Here is a 19371-nt window from a genome sequence, read left to right on the forward strand (position 1 = left end):
CCACAAAGAGTAAAGTTTATTATAGCAATTAAAAAAAAAAAAATCAACCAGAATATAAAGGGAACCAGGATGGAACGCAGACTACGACAAATGAAACTGTGTTATACATGACATGACCTCACTAAGTGGATGAGGGTAAAGGATTTGACATGAACAACTTTGCTGGGAGTTTTTTGTTTGTTTTATTTTTCTGTAGAGACAGGACTCTCGCTCTTGCTCAGGCTCATCTAGAACTCATGAGCTCAAGCAATCCACAGGCCTCAGCCTCCCAGAGTGCTAGAATTACAGGCGTGAGCCATCACACCTGGTTCTGATACAAACAACTTTGGCAAATAGTGTTCTGACTGGAAATTACAAGGCTACCAACAAAAGATTTTTATGCAAACACTGCACTCTAGTTGGTAAATTTGTTTCTCAGAGCAGTGTGGGTTAGCAATCCTTAAAATATATGTTATGTAAGGGTTGGACAAATAACTATAAATACATTATAGATAATGACAGCCAACTTTCTCACTATCAAAGAAAGAAGTTATGAATATGCAAGGTGAAAAGACTGAATTAACTCTGTAATGCTGGGTTAGAGTCAGAGATACATGTATTAGTATAAATTAACATTTAATTGGTATACAAATAGAAAATTAAATATAGACGTGTATATACATGGGCTAGCATCAACACATACACGTCCTAGTCCTGCCCACGGAGAGAGCCTTGTAACAACAAAGGACATACAAGGTCTTATCTTCTATATACCACTCTCCAGTAAAGGAAACCAAGACTCCTTGGAGAAACGGCTGATTCTGGGACAGGGAAAGCATAAGATGAGCTTGGAGCATCTTGTACTGTCAGAAAGTAAGGAAGTGCTAAAAAAACAAATAAGGGGCAGCGCCTGTGGCTCAAAGGAGTAGGGCGCCAGCCCCATATGCCAAAGGTGGCGGGTTCAAACCCAGCCCCAGCCAAAAAAAAAAAAATACCAAAGGACCAGGAGCCATCAGAAAAAAAAAAAATATATATATATATATATAGAGAGAGAGAGAGAGAGAGAGAGATTATGATACTATCAGATTGCAATACAAAGAAGTAGTATCTATGAATCCACACTCATCAATAAATTAATGGATAACCAAATAAATAGGAGATACAGGACAAGTTTTCTTTTCTTTTTTTTTTTTTTTTGGCCGGGGCTGGGTTTGAACCCGCCACCTCCGGCATATGGGACCGGCGCCCTACTCCTTGAGCCACAGGCGCCTCCCTGGACAAGTTTTCTTTATGGAAGAATTACAATTAATAAATGTGGAAAGAATAAGGAAAATAGAAAATCACCATTAGAACAACATAGTAATAATTGCTGTAGGCAAGATCTACTAATGACTACCAAAATTAACAGTAAAACATTAAGAAGAAACAGAATATTCAGATGTCCTCATAATTATCTGATTCACTGAATAGTTATTTATTTATTTATTTATTTGTGGTTGTTTTTTTTTTTTTTTTTGGCCGGGGCTGGGTTTGAACCTGCCACCTCCGACATATGGGACCAGCGCCCTACTCCTTGAGCCATAGGCGCCGCCCCTGAATATTTGTTAATTACTGTGGTAGTTTTAACATATATCCACAAATTCTCTGACACTTCTCCCTCTAGAAGATAAAACTTAATTTCCCTCCCCTTTAGCGTGGGCTAGACTTCTAACAGACAGAAAGGCAAAGGGGGGTGGCTCCTGTAGCTCAGTGGGTAGGGCGCTGGCCCCATATACCAAGGGTGACGGGTTCAAACCCAGCCCAGGCCAAACTGCAACAAGAAAGAAAGAAAGGGGCAGCGCCTGTGGCTCAGTGAGTAGGGCGCAGGCCCCATATGCCGAGGGTGGCAGGTTCAAACCCAGCCCCGGCCAAACTGCAACAAAAAAATAGCCGGGCATTGTGGCGGGCGCCTGTAGTCCCAGCTGCTCAGGAGGCTGAGGCAAGAGAATCACGTAAGCCCAAGAGTTGGAGGTTGCTGTGGGCTGTGTGACGCCACGCCACTCTACCCGAGGGCCGTACAGTGAGACTCTGTCTCTACAAAAAAAAAAAAAAAAGAAAAGAAAGAAAGGCAAAGGGAAAACCTGGTAACTTTTCAGTTGAGAAGTGGCAGGCACCACCCAGACCTGGTCAGCATTACCAGTGCTGAGGACACTGGAGATACCCTTTGAAGCTTCCTATGTGATAATGAGAAGGCACTTTCACCTTGTAGTAACCACCTTCTTCAATCTTGACCCAAATCTAATCGTGAGAAACCATCAAAATTAAATTGAGTACATGCTACAAAATACTTAACCATGACTCTTTAAATGTATCAACATCATAAACTGTAACGAACAAAACAACAAAAAAGATAAAATAGAATAGGAAATAATCCAAAAAAGGGGCATGAAGAGGAAAAGAGAAACAATTTAGGTTTGAATTCTATCTCCACTTCTTTTTTTTTTTTTTTTTTTTTTTTATAGAGACAGAGTCTCACTTTATAGCCCTCGGTAGAGTGCCGTGGCCTCACACAGCTCACAGCAACCTCCAACTCCTGGGCTTCAGCGATTCTCCTGCCTCAGCCTCCCGAGTAGCTGGGACTACAGGCGCCCACCACAACACCCGGCTATTTTTTGGTTGCAGTTAAGCCGGGGCCGGGTTTGAACCCGCCACCCTCGGTATATGGGGCCGGCGCCTTACCGACTGAGCCACAGGCGCTGCCCCTATCTCCACTTCTTATGAGGTATTTGTGACCTGGGTCTTAATCTCTGTTTTCACATCCATAAAATGGAGATAATTATAATACTTTCCTCTTAAGGTTGTAATAATTAAATAAGATAGCATACATAAAGTGTTTAATACAGTAACTGACACACAGAAAGTATTTAATTGGTGTAATTAGCCATTATCAAAGAATTGTTTTCTAGGCGCTGGGGTTGCAATGGTTTATAAACCCAAGACTGCCCTCAAGGAGCTATCAATTGAAGAAAGGAACTCAGATGCATAAATAAAAAAGTAAGAACTCTATAAAGTGGTCTTAAAGAGAATTAGAGTCTAATTATGGCTTCTAAAAAGCTGCTATAACCCATTCAATTTTTAGTTCCCCAAGGGATTTTCCTCACCATCTGGGCCATCAATTCAAATGGGTTTCAAAAGCCCTTACAATTTTCCTACATCACACCTCCCCCTCACCAAGAAAGGCTCTGTGGGTGAAAACAGCAAAGAACACTGTATGCTATGCAGAAAGTGATCACTCTTCAGAAGACACAGGGCCCTACAGAAGAGTCACAGACACAGGAACCGACTTCTGATTTTTTTTAAAGGGGAAAGAGATCCACCTTAAGTACTTTTCTAACCATAAATATACAGTTTATCTAATTAGTTTTAGTGACACCTTTTAAAGTAATAAGGATACATTTCTATCTTTACACCCACTGAGCTAACACCTTAATGAAAGACATAATGTCTCAATGAATCCCCAACAATAAAAAAAATAATAATAATTTCATACAAGTAAAAAAAAAAAAAAGACATAATGTCACTCTCCTGTTGTTAGGTCTGGTAGAGGGTAAACAGGTGGCAATGAGGTGGCTGAGGGTGGACAGAAGGAGCTGAAATGTAGCTAGGAAACAAACTGCTAAGAGGAACTGTTCCCTGGAGGGAAAATACATAGTAAAAAGTTGCTAATGATCTGTAACTGACCTAGAGCTCATTACCATCTAATTAGCATAGCATGCGAGGAGCTTCATGAAGGATTCTGGGAAAGACACATGTGTAGAAGGAAAAACTATGACATAACTACGCTGTGATGTAATCTATTTCATAAACCCAACCTGTCAGTCACGCCAAAAGGTAAGAAACAACCACCAGTCCTCCCAGGAGAAAGGTGGGACAGACTAGTGAGCTTATAAAAGGCAGTCCTGGCGGCGCCTGTGGCTCAGTGAGTAGGGCGCCGGCCCCATGTGCAGAGGGTGGCGGGTTCAAACCCAGCCCCGGCCAAACTGCAACAAAAAAATAGCCGGGCGTTGTGGCAGGCGCCTGTGGTCCCAGCTGCTCGGGAGGCTGAGGCAGGAGAATCACCTAAGCCCAGGAGTTGGAGGTTGCTGTGAGCTGTGTGACGCCACGGTACTCCACCCGAGGGCAGTACAGTGAGACTCTGTCTCTACAAAAAAATAAAATAAAATAAAAAATAAAAGGCAGTCCTATGCTCAAACACCCAAGTCTATCTCCATTTGTGGAGACTGACCCGTTCCTCTCTCTCAGGAACAGATTTTTACTTTGTGTAACTGTCTTCTTTACTTGGCATTCCTTCTTTACGTGATAAACTTTGTGTAAAATTGTTTTGTGTTTGTGATCACTCCATCATTGACTCAACTAGGTACAGTACTCATTCTTTCTCTTTTTTTTAAAACAGAGTCTCACTTTGCTGCCCTTGGTAGAGTGCCATAGCATCATAGCTCACAGCAACCTCAAACTCCTGGGCTCAAGCAATCCTCTTGCCCCAACCTCCCAAGTAGCTGGGACTACAGGCATCCACCAGAACATCCAACTGTTTTTTAGAGACAGGGTCTCACTATTGCTCAGGCTGGTCTCCTGAGCTCAGGCAATCCACCTGCCTCACCCTCCTAAAGTGCTATGATTATAGACATGAACTACCACACTCAGTCCCCAATCCTCATTCTTGACACTGGGAGCTGGGGAACCACGGAAGATTCAGATAGCCCTGGCACCACATTGTGAAATTTAACTCTGATCAAAGGAGAGGTTGAACATTAAAGACAGCAGCAATGGCTCAGCGCCTGTGGCTCAAGTGGCTAAGGCGCCAGCCACATACACCTGAGCTGGCAGGTTCGAATCCAGCCGGGGCCTGCCAAACAACAATGACAGCTGCAACCAAAAAATAGCCAGGCATTGTAGCGGGCGCCTATAGTCCCAGCTATTTGGGAGGCAGAGGCAGGAGAATCGCTTGAACCCAGGAGTTGGAGGTTGCTGTGAGCTATGATGCCACAGCACTCTACCCAGGGTAACAGCTTGAGGCTCTCAAAAAAAAAAAAAAAAAAAGACAGAAGAAATGTCAAAAAATAGCACACCTTTGACTTACAAGTATATTAGGGTGACAACATTAGAAAATCTCTATGGGGCAAAGCATAAAATGGATGAGGTTAGAAAAAGAAGCAAACAGCAGAAATCTGGAAAGAAACAGAAAAATCAAGCACTAAAGTACAGCAGAATTTGATTTACAAATGTACTACAGTTAATTACAAATGACAAATGTTGTCTTATCCTCCAATACCACCACCAGAGAAAGAGAGACAGCAAGAGAAGGATCTAAATAGACTCCTTATGTATACGCCTTCAAAAACCTCCTAAGCACTGAGGAGTGCAAGAGAAAATAAAATTAAGAAAATAGACACAAACTTCAGCAAAACTGTTAACGTAACTTTGAAACTGTTCCTGGGCCTGCCTTTCCCAGGCCATGAGCCACTTGCTTACGGTTTCCCCTAACACCTTCATCTTAACATCTGTCTCACATCTTTCCTACCTCATACAACCTAGCTGCATTTAAATGGAGACTTTCTGTCAACTCTAGCTTTACCCAAAGATCAGTCTCTAATGGTAGGGTATCAGTATGAAGGTTAGTAGAAAGATACCTTGGATGAAGGTCAGAGAGCTTACAGAGCTATCCCTCATGAACATCAGCAGGTGGAGCTGCACCTTGCAAGCCAGCCCTGAAATCACACTTATTAGAAAGCTCAATAAACCACAAAAATCAGGCCCAGCAAGATAAAAGATAAAATGTAATTTGTCTAATTCACAGTTCTGTGCACTTTGACAATGTCCTTATTCTGAGGCAGCAAAGGGTTCTCTTTGCCACTTCAGCTCTCTTGTTAGAGATAAGGCTACCACATGAAGAGGATAGCTAACCCAAGTACAAAGAACACGTATCCCTATATCTGCCTTGGCCTTGAAGCCTAAGACTACTGATTCTAACTTCAGGTAAGTAGAAAAAACAAAATCCAGCACAGGTAGCAATAGTTTTACTGTTTCTACCAATTTATTAAGCTAGTTTTGCAATCCCAAATATCTCCCGTGAACTTTCTAATGGGGTTACATGTGGTTTTGGTTACTGTACTTTTTCAAAAACTACTTTTGTTTTATTGAGAGCTCTTTCAAAACAGAAGACTACAGCTAATTTGGAACTGCTCTTAAGTTTTCTTCTCTGAAGTTGACCTTCTGTGTCCACTCCTCTAAAAAGAAATCCAAAGATGGAGTGGACACACTGCGGTTTCTGCATCTCAGTGATGTCTGTACATGCAGGGTGTGGCTGCAGAAAAGGGATGGCTAGCTCTTCCCTGGAGGGCAAAGCCCGAATCACACATTAGCACAATGCCCTGTGTGTACAGCAGGCACTCAGTAAATACTGACTAGTCCCAGGGAATGGACCTGATCCACTTTTGTAGGGAAAAGTAAGCAGTGTGCTTCATAAAGTTGATTTATGAGACTTCAAAGACACTCCCTCCCTTAGGTGAAAGAGCAGGTGGTTAGAGTCCCAAGCAAATGTCTTCATTAGACTTTATACTCTAAAGCAGCAGTTCCCAACCTGTGGGTCACTCCCATAGGAACTGTATTAAAAGGTTGTGGCATTAGGAAGGTTGAGAACCACCACTCTAAAGTATAATGAAGTAAAACAAAAAGCATAAAAGCCCTTGCCTTGATGTTTATTTCAGCACACAAAGCCACCATACCAATCCCCAGACCTGGATAGAAGTGAGCAGACAAGGGCGGCGCCTGTGGCTCAGCGAGTAGGGCGCTGGCCCCATATGCCGAGGGTGGCAGGTTCAAACCCAGCCCCGGCCAAACTGCAACAAAAAAATAGCCGGGTGTTGTGGCGGGCGCCTGTAGTCCCAGCTGCTCGGGAGGCTGAGGCAAGAGAATCATGTAAGTCCAAGAGTTAGAGGTTGCTGTGTGACACCACGGCACTCTACCCGAGGGTGGTACAGTGAGACTCTGTCTCTACAAAAAAAAAAAAAAAAAAGAAGTGAGCAGACAAGATGAGCAGAGAACCCAGGCCCTTTCCTATTCATACCAAACTTCAAGCCCACACATAATACCTGTATAAATGCCTTCTAAAGGCCAGATAATGTTAATGGTTATATTTATGTCCAGAAAAAAAAAAGATTCATTTACTATGTTAAATTTAAATTTTAGTAATAAATCTCACAAAACTGTCAGCATTGGGTCTGACAAGTGTGACAGGCAAAAAAGTGCAATAGAAAGAGAGAAAATAAACCAACATTATTTTTCCAATTGCTAAAATTAGGTTTTGCAACAGCATAGTCCAAATGTATATACAAATACGGAAAGTTCTTTTTTTCCCCATTGGCACATGAAGACTACTTTGACTAAGTTTTGTTCTAAAACAAAATATAAAATCGGGCAAATTAAATAAATAAATGGAAACAAAAAGTCCAGGTTAAAATACTACAGAAATACTGAGTTATGACTGTGCCATTAACTTGCTACATGACCATATAAGTGGGGGCTACTTTTTCACCCTGTCAGGAAAAAACTCAGGCTATTAAACATCTTAAATCATCCACTGCGTCTAAGATTAAGCTTCAGGTTTCCAAAGGCGTGGTTGGGCCCCTTACTGAAAACACTCAGTTAACACATCATACAACCTAACCAGGGGCCTCAAATGTTGATGTGCCACCCTTTTATTATTTTTAATAAAAATAAAAATTCACTACATCTGGACTTGAACTGAAATGGTCCTTTTTTCAAATTTTTACTTAAAAATTATGGAATCCTTCATGAATTTGCATGTCATCCTTACACAGCAGCCATGCTAATCTTCTCTGTCCCTTTCCCATTGCAGTGTAGGTGCTGCCAAAGCAAGCACAGAAACCGTCCGTTTTTATGTTACTTTATGTTACTTGCCCACACCCTGAGTACCAAGGCCCTAATTTTCTTTTTTTTTTTCTTGCAGTTTTTGGCCGGGGCTAGGTTTGAACCCACCACCTCCAGCATATGGGGCCAGCGCCCCACCCCTTTGAGCCACAGGCACTGCCCCCAAGGCCCTAATTTTCAAAGGACTAATTAGAGTTATAACTTGGTAGTGCTCCCTTCAATGAGTGCACTCAGAGTGGTCTCTGCTGGGAAGCATTTGTCAACACGGTGACCCTACTGCTCTCTCCCCCAATTCAATGAGGTCAATCCTTGTGTTCACTGGGGCCACTGCAAACATCCTACTCAATGATCATAGGCATTTAGCTGCCAAGAATAGCAGGTGAAAATCCCCACCTGGATGTAATTTTGCGTGTAGGGGTGACAGTGACAATTGCTTGGAGCCCCACCCAGGTCTTGCTGCTGAAGCAAGAAAAACAAACACTCTAGCCAAGTACCACCAAGAGCATCCTCAGGCAGAGCTTTCAATATTGTGGGTTGCCTGATCTTAGAACACAGACAAACAAGGACCGGGCAGGAGTTAGTGAGCCCGTGCAAGAGAAGGTATCTGACTCTACTTACCTAATTCCAAAGTCACAGCAAGCTGCTGGTGAGCACTGTCCATGGCAGAACCTCCCAGTCCTGATGCCTGACAAAGTGAGCCTGGGCCCCACTTGCCTTGGTCAAGAACAGCAGTGCCAGCCGGGCGCAGTGGCTCTGTAATCCTAGCACTCTAGGAGGCTGAGCTGGGGGGACTGCTTGAACTCAGGAGTTTGAGACCAGCCTGAGCAAGAGTGAAACCCTATCAATAGAACAACTAGCTGAGCGTTGTGGCACACTCCTGTAGTCCCAGCTACTTGGGAGGCTGAGGCAAAATAACCACTTGAGCTCAGGAGTTTGCACTATGATGCCATGAACTGTGAACTACGATGCCACAGCACTCTAGCCTAAGGCAACAGAGTGAGACTCTGTCTCAAAAAAATGGCAGCGCCTGCACGCCTTCACAAAGCATTTAATACAGTGAAAAAGAGTCCATTATTTGACTTTCAGAGACTAACTACCAAGTACACACAGCAAAGCCTCCATAGCTGCCCACCTCCCTGCACTGACCCCCTCCCTACGGTGACTGGACATGCACACATGTACGTTCTCAGTACAGTGGGCCTCGTACCTTATGCTGACCACCTCCATCTGTTGACCAGTTGGTTACAGTCTCTTGGGTGGTCAACTTACAGTGTTCTATTGTAGTTTAACAAATGTGTTATATATAAATGGAGAAGCTGCTACTTACCATAATCCTTCATCCATTCATGTATTACTCATTTATTCAACAAATATTGAACATTGTTTGCCCACCTTCCTGGGCCAGTAATACATACATACTAGTATAATAGTAGTAGTTTATGCTGGTATACACAGCTAGCATATACTGTTCTAAGGGGCAAGACATACCAGGAGCCATTCCTACTCTCACAGCCCCTGCATTCCACATGTATTCTAGTAACACACACATACGGTATATACATAACATTCTAAGTCAACACAGTTAACTGTGATTGCAATAAAAACCACAAAAGTATAGGGAGCTGGTAAAGTGTGTTAACAGGAGGTATGAGTCTGAGAAATCAGGAAAAGCTTCCCTCAGGCATTGACTTTAAGATCGAATCTGACGCATAAGGAGGGTTCAACTACATAAAAAGGTGGCCAAGGGGCAGTGCCTGTGGCTCAAAGGAGTAGGGCGCTGGCCCCATACACCAGATGTAGCAGGGTCAAACAAACCCAGCCCCGGCCAAAAACTGCAAAAAGAAAAAAGGTGGCCAAAGGACAGAATGCATGATGCAGTGGGCAAGTGTGAGAACATGAGAGCAAGCCGCAGGAGCCGAACCACAGTGACCAGGCAGAGAAAACCCGAGTTATAACAAGCACAATAGTTTGAGCTTTATACCTAAGTTGACAAGAAGCCCCTAAAGAATTTTGAGCATGGAATGAAAAATGCAGAATAAAAAATCTTACTTAGAATGTAAACTCAATTATTTTTTAAAATGTACAGAAAATGACTAACAGTAAATATATTAAAAATGTTAAATTGTGCTAGGCGCAATGGCTCACACCTATAATCCTAGCACTCTGGGAAGCCCAGGCAGGTGGATTGCCTAAGCTCACGGGTTCAAGACCACCCTGAGCAGGAGCGAGACACCCGTCTCTAAAAATAGCCAGGCGTTGTGACGGGCACCTGCAGTCCCAGCTACTCAGGAGGCCGAGGCAAGAGAATCACTTGAGCCCAAGAGCTTGAGGTTGCTGTGAGCTATGACGCCACAGCACTCTACCGAGAGCTACAAAATCAAACTCTGTCTCAAAAAAAAGGTTAAATTGTCACATTACCCTGAAATATTAGGAATGAATACTTATTTTTCTTTATGTATACTTTCTAAGCTTACCAAATTTATACTGTCCATAAATTCTTCTTACAGTTAGAAAAAAATAATTCATGTTTCCAAATACCACCCTGAGGTAGCGAGCCCCTCCTTCCCCTGCCTCAGACAGCCTATCATTACACACATTTATTAGCATGATATGCCCTTGACGCCAGACTCCATCAGCTAAACATTCTATGTTACAACTCCTCTCTGCCTCTCCCCTTAAGACACATCCAGAGCTGTAACTGGAATGACCCCTTTTAACTGCTCTTCAGTCCTAGGCCAATGCACAGCATCTACCTGTTAGCTCCATCACATTTCTAACTGAAAACACCATAGGGCGGCGCCTGTGGCTCAGTCGGTAAGGCGCCGGCCCCATATACCAAGGGTGGTGGGTTCAAACCCGGCCCCCGCCAAACTGCAACCAAAAAATAGCCGGGCGTTGTGGCGGGCGCCTATAGTCCCAGCTACTCGGGAGGCTGAGGCAAGAGAATCGCTTAAGCCCAGGAGTTGGAGGTTGCTGTGAGCTGTGTGAGGCCACGGCACTCTACCGAGGGTAATAAAGTGAGACTCTGTCTCTACAAAAAAAAAAAAAAAAAAAAACCACTAAAAATACTGATGCCCCATGAAAAGAACAAACCCAGAAAGAATTTTAGCTAGATGATACTGTAGCTTCCTCTTACAATGTACCAGAAAAGAGAGGGAAAAAAACAAGAAAACATAATGGCAGATAATGACTTTAAATGACTAATTGTCTTAGTTTGCAAACCCCTGAGTTTTGGACTTCAAGCTCTGACGTATTGTGAATTTATATATGCTCAGAATCACATTATATAACCCAATTATACATGTTTCTAAGTTCAAAGATTTCAATAGATTTTTTAAAAAGCATCTTCAAGGCAGTGGTTCACGCCTGTGGTCCCAGCATGCTATGAGGCCAAAGCAGTGGACTGCTTGAACTCAGGAGTTCAAGAACACTTGTGGCAGGCTCCGGTAGTCCCAGCTACTTGGAAGGCTGAGACAAAAGGATTACTTGAGCCCAAGAGTTTGAGGTTGCTGTGAGCTATGAGGTCACAGCACTCTACCTAGGGCTACGAAGGGAGAGAGGGAGGAGGAATGGCTGCCTTCTTCTGCCATTCCTTCCTGCCTCCACTCCCCCCCAGGCTTCCAATCCTGCAAAGGTGCCACTTGGCCACGTGATACAGTCCGAATCCTGGGCCTGGAACACTTCCCTTCAAGGACAACATCAACACTCTCTGGGCATGGTTATCAGGAGTGAATAGTCGGGCCACCTCGCGGTACTAGCATCTAACCCAGTGGTTCCAGTCCATCAAGAGTTTTCACTACTCTTAGCTGGGCGTTGTGGCAGGCGCCCTGTAGTCCCAGCTACTCGGGAGGCTGAGGCAAGAGAATTGCCTAAGCCCAGGAGTTGGAGGTTGCTGTGAGCTGTGTGAGGCCACGGCACTCTACCCAGGGCCATAAAGTGAGACTCCGTCTCTACAAAAAAAAAAAAAGAGTTTTCACTACTCTTGGGAAAGTGAGAAAAGTAATAATAACCAGTGATTTTCATGAAGCTAAGTTTATCTTACTGATGAAGAGGAGCTGGAGAGGAGAGGAGAGGAGACGAGAGAAAATATAAAGTAAAAATAGAAGATACAAGAAGGTTCAACACAAACCTAAAGCAGCAATGTTTCATTTTATTTGATAAATGGGGATTAGATTCCACAGATAAATCCTCCAGTACTCTTCACTAGCATGGAACTCACTAGTTCTGAGTAGCCCACACACAAATCACATCCAAACTAAACTCTCCAGCGTGGCTTATAATGCAGACTGACACCTCTCAAACCATCCGTTCCCACTGCTTTTTTTTTTTTTTTTGTAGAGACAGAGTCTCACTTTATGGCCCTCGGTAGAGTGCCGTGGCCTCACACAGCTCACAGCAACTTCCAACTCCTGGGCTTAAGCGATTCTCTTGCCTCAGCCTCCCGAGTAGCGGGGACTACAGGCGCCCACCACAACGCCCGGCTATTTTTTGGTTGCAGTTTGGCCGGGGCCGGGCTTGAACCCGCCACCCTCGGTATATGGGGCTGGCGCCCTACCGACCGAGCCACAGGCGCCAACCCATTCCCACTGCTTTTAATAAGTGTTGTTTGAGCCCTTGGTAAGCCTTGAATAGCTAAGGAAAGCAGCCCTTTAGGATGTACAAAAAGAGCTTTGGAGGTGGAGCAATGGAAGCAAGTGGGTAATATATTACTTCCAAATGTAAAGAATGTCTCAATGTTTGTTTTGGTGTTGAAATTTCAAGCATATAGGCGGCGCCTGTGGCTCAGTGAGTAGGGCGCCAGCCCCATATGCCGAGGGTGGCGGGTTCAAGCCCAGCCCCGGCCAAACTGCAACCAAAAAATAGCCGGGCGTTGTGGCGGGCGCCTGTAGTCCCAGCTGCTCGGGAGGCTGAGGCAAGAGAATTGTGTAAGCCCAAGGGTTAAGAGGTTGCTGTGAGCCGTGTGACGCCACGGCACTCTACCCGAGGGCGGTACAGTGAGACTCTGTCTCTACAAAAAAAAAAAAAAAAAAGAAATGTCAAGCATATAACACTGCTTTCGGTATGTAATGAAACTCTGAATTAAGTTAAAGGGGAAACTGAGGAACTGGGCTGGGAACGTACAGATATCCCCTTCATCCTAACACTACATCCTCCCACTACATGGCATCATAATCTCAGGACATGAAAATTTTGTTGCCTCATTTCACTAAGAGTGTTTTGGAAAAGGCAATACTAAAACTTTCAGGTGAAAACAGTCTCTGGAATACAGAGGCCTGTCTATTTACATGGCATTTTCTTGACCTGAACTGATCCATTCTTAATAGCTATTTATTTAATAAGCTGTTTATTTTTAATGTAAATTCACTGATTTATACTGGCAGCTCCTTTACTTAAAAATATGCTGGAATTTCCACTAAAATCTCTTATTATTCAAAGTTTGCTAGTTCAGGCATGAAAATTTTCCCCAGGCATAAGAGGTCTAATCTTTACTACAAATATCACGGAACCACTTTTTAAATCCAAGAATGCCAAAGAGAAATCTTTCTTCTTTACTCATGAAACTTAAAACTAGAGTTTTGTTTTCTTAGAAAAACTTAGCACAACAATCTGTACTTTAGATAAAATATTTTTTCAACATAGGAAAAATAAATTTTAAAACTTGCCATATCATCAAAATAAGCATTAAGAGAAGTTTTTAAGAGAAGGTTCTTCCAAGTTAGGATTATAACCTAGGTTTTAAAGAACAAGAGGTCCTTGAAATTTCACAACTCAAAACAAAGCACAGAATGATAATATTTTACACTGGTATAACATTTTATAATTTACAATACCGCTTTCATACGCAATCTCATTCGGTCCTTGTAACAATTCTATAAAGTAGGTATTATAATCCCCTCTCTCCAGATTAAGAAAAGGGGGTTCAGATATGTTAGGAGAGTATAAAAACTCAAAACTAGAAAGTGTCGAAGTGGAACCCAGATTTTTTTTTTTTTGTTTGAACCCGCCCTGCTCACTGAGCCACAGGTGCCGCCCAGAACCCAGATTTTCTAACTCCAAACAAAATAAACATTTAAGAAATAATAAAATAAAGATTAAGAAACACAAAAACTAGGGTGGCGCCTGTGGCTCAGTGAGTAGGGCACCGGCCCCATATACCGAGGGTGGCGGGTTCAAACCCAGCCCCGGCTGAACTGCAACCAAAAAATAGCCAGGCGTTGTGGCGGGCGCCTGTAGTCCAGCTACTCGGGAGGCTGAGGCAAGAGAATCGCTTAAGCCCAGGAGTTGGAGGTTGCTGTGAGCTGTGTGAGGCCACGGCACTCTACCGAGGGCCATAAAGTGAGACTCTGTCTCTACAAAAAAAAAAAAAAAAAGAAAGAAAGAAAGAAACACAAAACTAGTTTGTGGCTTCTTATCCGTCAAGGCTATAGTATGTTTGAACAGAAATACTTGCCAACCCCCCCTAAAATAGCTAGTGAATACCTGCCGCCTTCCCAAGCCCACAATTAAAGAACAGAAACTCGTCCTTATGCTGTACTGGCCTCTCTCCAATGAGTTATCTTTACAGCTATTATGTTCCAACCATTCCTCTAGGCAGACGACAAGCTTTGGGTCCTCACCTCATCAACTATTTAAAAAGTTAAGATACACACACAGGGATAATACACTGCCAGTAAAGATTTAAATTAGTGAGTCAATATGACACCAGAGTATGATTCAAAGAAGACTCGGACTGGGACCGTCACTGTGGAGCCTGAAGCATATCCAGTTTTAAGCCCCTCACTAGGAAAACAAATACAAAATTAAGTTACAAAGTGAATATTTATTAAGAATGAGGACATCGGGTGGCGCCTGTGGCTCAGTGAGTAGGGCGCCGGTTCCATATACCGAGGGTAGCGGGTTCAAACCTGGCCTCGGCCAAACTGCAACCAAAAAATAGACGGGTGTTGTGGCGGGCGCCTGTAGTCCCAGCTGCTTGGGAGGCTGAGGCAAGAGAATCGCTTAAGCCCAAGAGTTTGAGGTTGCTGTCAGCCGTGTGAAGTCATGGCACTCTACCCAAGGTGGTAAAGTGAGACTCTGTCTCTACAAAAAAAAAAAAAGAATGAGGACATCACAGGGCGGTGCCTGTGGCTCAAAGGGGTAGGGCACTGTCCCCATATGCCGGAGGTGGCGGGTTCAAACCCAGCCTCGGCCAAAAAAAAAAACTGCAAAGAAAAAAAAAAAAAAAAAAAAGAGGACATCACAAAAAATTTACAAATTTTTAAAGGTGACAACACAAATAACACAAAATCTAGAAAAATAACATTTTTACTAATTCCTTGGTCTCTATAATCTTTCCCACATATTTAAGGATCTTTGATCACCTCATTATATGCCAATAATTTTTGTAATACTGTCTAGGGAAATAATAGAGCAATTAAGACTTTGCTTTAGCATGGTTAATCAAAAGATGTAATATTAATAGTTTAGAAAGGTTTCTTTCCACTTCATAATTCATTACTGGAAATATCATGGGAAAATGCAAAATGCATTATTGCAAATCACGCAGGGTTTTAAAGACTTGTTAAATCTGAAAAACCTCTCCTTAAAGTTTCTTTTCATACTTAAGATCTGGGGATATTTCAAGTTTCCTTGTAACATTACTAAACATAAATACTATTTGACATGAGAAAACTCATCACCCAGTTTTTCTTTTTTTTTTTTGTAGAGACATTGTTTCACTTTATGGCCCTAGGTAGAGTGCCATGGCATCACACAGCTCACAGCAACCTCCAATTCCTGGGCTTAAGCGATTCTCTTGCCTCAGCCTCCCAAGTAGCTGGGACTACAGGCACCCGCCACAACACCAGCTATTTTTTTGTTGCAGTTTGGCCGGGGCCGGGTTTGAACCCGCCACCCTCGGTATTTGGGGCCGGCACCTTACCGACTGAGCCACAGGTGCTGCCCCATCACCCAATTTTTCAACAACATCCTCACTGCTGTGGATTATAGCAGCACACATGGACAGTGGCATTCCTCACAGACCCTACAACTTCAGGCCACGATCCTACGTGAGTCAGATAACACAGCAGATATTCCTGGAAGCCATTCCAACACTGAGATGCCCAGCAACAACCTATGCAACCAGTGGCTGTAGCCCACAGAAATGAACCCACTGTCCCACACCGACTATGCTTCCACCTCAATTCCATTTAGCTGGGGAAATGCCTATGACCATTTCCACACCTATCCAACATAAGCAGCATGACAGGGGGGAGGCAGAGTAGGAAAAAAACAGTCTTTTTCATTTTGTTTTGTTTTTTTTGAGATAGAGCCTCAAGCTGTCGCCCTGGGTAGAGTGCCCTGGCATCACAGTTCACAGCAACCTCCAACTCCTGGGCTTAAGGGAGTCTCTTGCCTCGGCCTCCCAAGTAGCTGGGACTTACAGGGGCCTACCAGAACGCCCAGCTAGTTTTTGGTTGCAGTCATTGTTGTTTGGCGGGCCAGGGCTATATTCAAAGAAAAAAATAGTCTTAATCATGGGCGGCGCCTGTGGCTCAGTGAGCAGGGCGCCGGCCCCATATACCGAGGGTAGCGGGTTCAAACCCGGCCCCGGCCAAACTGCAACAAAAAAATAGCCGGGCGTTGTGGCGGGCATCTGTAGTCCCAGCTACTCGGGAGGCTGAGGCAGGAGAATCGCCTAAGCCCAGGAGTCAGAGGTTGCTGTGAGCTGTGAGACACCACAGCACTCTACAGAGGGCAATGGAGTGAAACTCTGTCTCTACAAAAAAAAAAAAAAAAAAAAAGAATAGTCTTAATCAGCCATAGCTAAAAGCACCTTACTTTTGCAAATTTGAGGGTGCACTGCTAGCTAAAATCCTATAAGGGGTTTCCTTTGCAAGTGAGGAGCCCTAAAGCCTTTTGATAAGCTTCATTTTAAATATGCTTCTGAATAGTTATGAATTAAATGGAATGTGTTAGTAATAATAGAAGTAGCAGAGGATGCAGCAGCAGCAGTTAGAAATCAGGAAAATAAATCTTTACAGAACCGGTGCCTGTGGCTCAGTGAGTAGGGCGCCAGTCCCACATACTGAAGGTGGCAGGTTCAAACCTGGCCCCGGCCAAACTGCAACAAAAAAAAAAAAAGAAGAAAGAAAGAAATCTTTACAGAAAAGGATATTGGGGATTAAAGAGAAGGTGATGCCCTGCATTTGGGCTACACCCCAAGGTTTAGGCTACACCCTAATATTTAGGCTACACCCTCGATATCAAGAAAAAGACCAATGCACAGGTGAGGAAAAGCAATGGAACAGTTCTGCAGTGCCAAAGACCCCACTGCAAACCTTGTGATCCCCCAATAGAAGATGAATCAACTAAACACTTATGACCATTTTCCTCTTTATTACACAGCCATAATCTTGTAAAAGAAAAAAAAAATTAAGCAGCACATCTCTAGAACCCAACTCCATCTCCCCAACTTCTCTATGGAAAGGGTAGATGGGGACACACAAAGATGTGCCCCATCTCTGTCACCCAGAAAGCCAAATCCAGTGACTTCTCCCTTGAGGGAAGGGGATCGCCACTGGAAACCCAGCACGTCTCATTATTAGTCCTCTACAGATAAGGTATAGAAAAGGATGCTCTGTGAGGATTAAATTTAGAGCCTCTAAACTCCAGCTAATTTTCTTCCTTGAGGTTTCATTAAAAGAGCTTAAAAAAAAAATTTGAGCTGAAACGTGCTGCTCACACATTAGGATAGAAGCAACCCAAGTTTTAACAGATTTTATTTACTCTGCACAAAGGAAATGTACTTGACAAGAAAAGCACAGAAAGTAAAATCTGTGCGTCAGTGCGTAAAGAGAGAACAAAACACAAAACATACTCCTCCTCAGAAACTGTTACCTGACTCTGAACTCACTCTAAGGAACAGTTTGTTGTAATTTGCAGACAGCATGTGGGATTTTAGCCACAGGGCAGTAAGAGGAGAAAGTATTTGTCCTGGCTTTGCTGAGGCCCACGCCCCAGCCAGTGTTAGAGAACACCCTCATACTGCTACTAAGTTAGAGAAAACAAGGTAAAGCCGGGAAACAGAGGAAGAGACCTGTCATAAATGGACACCAGCCACAGACAAGAGGGCCGGCAATAATCTCGTCTCAGCATTTTGCTGTTTGTCATATGGCTTAACTCTGCATACCTCCTGCAACTGTACTAACATGACAAAACACTACGAAAACCGTAGAGTTAGGCAATCCTAAAATTACATGTACACTTTGTTTTTCAATTTTAATCAAAGTCTCAACTCAGACCTACTTCTAGAGAGTAATTTAAGTTGAAAAAGCAGAAAATATGACCAGATGCTTGACAATAACCATTGTCATCCATAAAACAGTCTTAACAGAAAAGTCAGGCTTTACAGAATGGAAAGAAGGAATAAAAGAATAAAATAATACTTCTGAATACTGGTCTTGAACGCCACAAGCTGTCAGCATCTATTTCAGAAGATACTCTAAGGATGCGTTCCCCCAAAGGGATCCCGTGCCTTACAGCACGCTTCTCAATCCGAGGTGCATAAATGGTCTTCTGGTGGGCCATAAACACTCCAAAATAATATATAAAACTTTTTTTTTTTTTTTGACAGAGTTTCACTATGTTGCCCTGGGTAGAGTACCATAGCATCACAGCTCACAGCAACCTCAGACTCTTGGGCTTAAGTGATTCTCTTGCCTTAGCCTCCCAAGTAGCTGGGACTACAGGCGCCCATCACAATGCCCAGCCATTTTTTTGTTGCAGTTGTCCTTGTTGTTTAGCTGGCCCGGGGTGGGCTTGAACCCGCCAGCCCCGCTGTATGAGGCTGGCACCATGACCACTGAGCTACGGGCACTGAGCCTCCATAAAACTTTTTATGTATGTGCATAAAAGTAGTTTTTTGGGGGAGAGGGTACATAGATTTCACCTTTTTCTATAAAGTGTTTAAAATATAAGCTACTTCACTGATGTTCCAAGATCTAAAACAGTGGCTGGCAAATAAAAACCACTTGAGGGGCAGCGCCTGTGGCTCAGTGAGTAGGGCGCCGGCCCCGTATGCCGAGGGTGGCGGGTTCAAACCCAGCCCCGGCCAAACTGCAACGAAAAATAGCCGGGCGTTGTGGCGGGCGCCTGTAGTCCCAGCTGCTTGGGAGGCTGAGGCAAGAGAATCGCGTAGGCCCAGTAGTTGGAGGTTGCTGTGAGCCGTGTGACACCACGGCACTCTACCCGAGGGCGGTACAGTGAGACTCTGTCTCTACAAAAAAAATAAAATAAAAACCACTTGAGATATTCGTTCCTACTGAGCCACTGCTCTACAGATTCACAGCTCAGGTTCTAAGTTCATTGTTTATAGACCAGTGGACTTACAAGATAGACCAAATATGGTGAAAACTTCATAATTCAATCTGCTTAGAAATCAGGCTGAATTAAAAATACCGACCCATCAACCAGCTATCCATT

General features: G+C 43.5%; 1 protein-coding gene and 1 non-coding gene across 3 annotated transcripts in view; both read right to left on the reverse strand.

Moving 5' to 3' along the window:
• The window catches only part of JAM3 (junctional adhesion molecule 3), a 91344-nt gene that overhangs the window by 27425 nt on the left and 44548 nt on the right, over positions 1-19371 (reverse strand). The window lies entirely within an intron of this gene.
• LOC128589408 (U6 spliceosomal RNA) lies at positions 7794-7900 on the reverse strand. The gene has a single exon (XR_008380995.1). It is a non-coding gene; the product is annotated as a U6 spliceosomal RNA (small nuclear RNA).

The sequence above is a fragment of the Nycticebus coucang genome, chromosome 6, assembly GCF_027406575.1.
Source record: "Nycticebus coucang isolate mNycCou1 chromosome 6, mNycCou1.pri, whole genome shotgun sequence".
Classification (NCBI taxonomy): domain Eukaryota; kingdom Metazoa; phylum Chordata; class Mammalia; order Primates; family Lorisidae; genus Nycticebus; species Nycticebus coucang.